We start from the raw sequence: 3,857 nt of genomic DNA on the forward strand, positions 1-3,857 counted from the left end.
ACTCTCTTTCTTCTGTTTGGTTTCGGTGGTTGTATCTCAAACATGTTGATCTTTTCCTGCTATTATCCCATCGGCTGGGGGGTTGGGTGGCTGGGGCCATCCTTCTTATTTGACCGGCTTAGATCAATATCACTTGTTTTCCACAGTCTAAGAGGAAACATTGGTTAACACTTAACTATTTAGGGAGCTAACATCAGGATCTTACTTGGAGGCAGGGATGGGCTAGGGGAGGGAAAGGAGAGAAAGAAGACAGAAAAAGGAAAAAAAAAATTGGCTCAGGTACTGTTCAAGATATGGCTGAGCAGCCTGTTTCAAGATTACATCAGCCTGAGAGGAACTAGATGGTGCCCGGCTATAAACAAGGACTGCCTTGACTAGGGAACACAACAGAGAATCCCTGATGCAGCAGGTGAGCAGTGGGATGCAGACCTCAAATTCTCAGAAGACGAGCAGATTTAATGGTCTGACTGGGACTAGAAGGACTCTGGAGGTCATGGATTCCAGACCTTCTGTTAGCCCAAGACTGGAACCATTCCCAAAGCCAACTCTTCAGACAGGGATTGGACTGGAGTATAAGATAGAAAGTGATATTGGTGAGGAGTGAGCTTCTTGGCTCAAGTAGAGACATGAGACAATGTGGGCATCTCCTGTTTGGAGGGGAGATGAGAAGGCACAGGGCAACAAAATCTGGCTGAATGGACACAGGGAATACAGGGTAGGGAGAAGGAGTGTGCAGCCTCATTAGAAGGAGAGCAACTAGGATTACACAGCAAGGTGTATATAAATTTTTGAACGAGAGGCTGAAAAAAAAAGACAGTCCAATTAAGACATGGGCAAAGGATATGAAGACACTTCACCAAAGAAGACATTCAGGTGGCTAATAGATGAGAAAATGCGATCATCAGCCATTAGAGAAATGCAAATCAAATCCACAGTGAGATAATATTACCGGTGCACACGCGCACACACACACACAAAAAAACAAAAACAGGAAATAACAAATGTTGGAAAGTTTGGGGGAGATTAGAACTCATATGCACTGCTGGTGGGAATGTAAAATAGTACAGCCACTATGGAAAACCATATCGTGCCTCCTTAAAAAGCTAAAAGTAGAAATATCATATGATCCAGCAATCCCACTCCTAGGAATATATCCTAGACAAATAAGAGCTGTCACACGAATAGACATATACACACCCATGTTCATTGCAGCATTGTTCACAAGAGCAAAAAGATGGAAACAGCCTAAGTGCCCATCAACAGATGAATGGATAAACAAATTATGGTACATACACACAATGGAATGCTATGCAATGATCAAGAACAATGATGAATCCTTGAAACATTTCACAACATGGATGAATCTGGAGGGCATTATGCTGAGTGAAATAAGTCAATCATGAAAGAACAAATATTGTATGAGATTACTATTATAAAAACTCCAGAAAAGGTTAACACAGAAAAAAACAATCTTTGATGGTTACAAGGGAGGGGAGGGTTGAGGAGGGGAAATTATTAACTAGATAGTAGAGAAGTGTTAACTTTGGTGAAGGAAAAGACAACATGCAATACAGGGGAAATCAGCACAACTTGACACATCCAAATACCTTGAGGGACTGAGTTACTGGGGCTGAGGGCTGGGGACTGTGGTCCTGTGTGACATCTAGGTCAATTAGCATGATACAGTTTGTAAAGAAAATATTCTACATTCCCTACTTTGGTGAGTAGCATCTAGGCTCTTAAAAGCTGGTAAGCAACCATCTAAAATACATCTATTGGTCCCGTCTTGTCCGGAGCAAAGGAGAATGAAGAAAACCAAAGACACAAGGAAAATATTAGTCCAAAGGACTAATGAACCACAGCCTCCACCAGCCTGAGCCCAGAAGAACTACAAGGTGCCTGGCTACCACCACCAACTGCTCTGACAGGGATCGCAATAGAGGGTCCTGGAAAGAACAGGAGAAAAATTCAAATTCACAAAAAAGACCAGACTTACTGGTCTGACAGAGTCTGAAGGAACCCCTGAGACTATGGCCACTGGACACCCTGCTAACTCAGACCTGAAGCCACTCCTGAAGTCCACCTTTCAGCCAAAGATTAGACGGGCCTATAAAACAAGCAATAACACGTGAGGAATGTGCTTCTTAGTTCGATCAAGTATACGAGACCAAATGGGCAACATCTACCCAGAAGCAAAGATGAGAAGGCAGGAAGGACAGAAAAACTGGACAAATGGACATGGGAATCCCAGGTGGAAAGGCGGAGTGTGGTGACACATTGCAGGAATTGTAACCAAAGTCACAAAACAATTTGTGTGTAAATTTTTGAATGAGAAACTAATTTGTGCTGTAAACTTTCACCTAAAGTACAATAAAATTAAATTTTTTTAAAACCTTTAAATATAAAATATTAGGAAAAAAAAAAGAAAAAGAAGTCCAAAGGACTTTGTTGACCTTGGTTTAGCTGCTCAGTTATGTTTTTCAAGGACTAAGGCTTTATCTTCCTGCTCTGTCATTACGCTCATGACACCTTACCTCTTTCAATTTGTGAATGCAACGTGGCTGCTGCACTCCAATCATCACATTTGTGTTTAAGACAGAAGAAAGCAGGAGAAGTGGCACGTCAGCTACATCTGTCGCCTTTCGTCTCAAAAGTAAAAGTCTTCTAGTAGCCCCCAACAGACTTCCACCTACATATCATTGGACAGAACTGGGTCATATGGCCACCCCAAGTTGCAAGGGAGTCTTGGAAACCAGGTGTCTAGATAGGCACATTGCTGTCCCCAAAACGATCTGTTAGAAAGAAGGAAGCAGAAAACAGGTAATTGGGTAAATAGCTCCCAGGTGGAAGGGGCTGGACCAAAGCAGTATCTGCTGGTAAAGAGAGTGGGTGGGAGGGAACAAAGTGCCCAAGACCAAGACTTAGCCTCTTTAAGGGTGGCCCTGCAGCCTGGCAGCTAGGGATTGGGGAAGTCATAGGTCTGGATTCCCCCACTCAGAATCTATGGTACTCACAGTACAGATCACCCTCCTCATCTTTCTTACCCCTTGCCCTTTCCAAAAGTGTGTGGTAACTGCCAAGGGCTCACACAGGTGTAAAGCTCAATGTACTGCCATGATATGTGTGCTGAGGCAGGTACTGGCTGGCAGCATTCTGCCTGCCCCTCCAGTCTTCACTCCCTCCCTAACGAGCTCAACTTACTCACACACAGTCACACCGTGACACGCTCACACACTGACACAGTCACACTGAAATGCTCACATGTACTCACACGCCCACCATCATTCACAGATTCACAGACATGCTCATCACACAGGGGGATACTCTCATATATACAAATTTATGCACACATAGGGATACACAGAGCACAGGGACCTGCTATACACACACATTAACACAATCAGGGATGCAGCAACATACACACAGACATTTACATTCGCATACACACCAACAGAGGGATACACACAGGGCCTCTCACACACACATACAAGTACTTTTACAAACACATACAGGGACACACACCAGGAAAGGAGAAGCCAAAACACACAGACACAAGTAGGGACTTACACCAACATGCACAGGGATTTGCATAAACAAACACACAGTCAAAGGCATGTGCACACACACAGAAATAATACACTCTAGGAACACACACAGGGACATACACACACACAAAACACATACACACAAGGACACCTACATACACATACTCCTCCCTTCCTCCAGTGCTTCTACTTGGTCTGTTTTTGCCTCAGCACACAGCCAGGCCCTACAGGCCATGAGGAAAACAGGAAGGACTAAGTTCTGCCTGAAAAGTGCCTTCCACACAGGACAGCAGACTGGGCAGTGCTTAGCCC

This window comes from Elephas maximus, chromosome 2 (genome assembly GCF_024166365.1).
Source record: "Elephas maximus indicus isolate mEleMax1 chromosome 2, mEleMax1 primary haplotype, whole genome shotgun sequence".
Lineage (NCBI taxonomy): Eukaryota > Metazoa > Chordata > Mammalia > Proboscidea > Elephantidae > Elephas > Elephas maximus.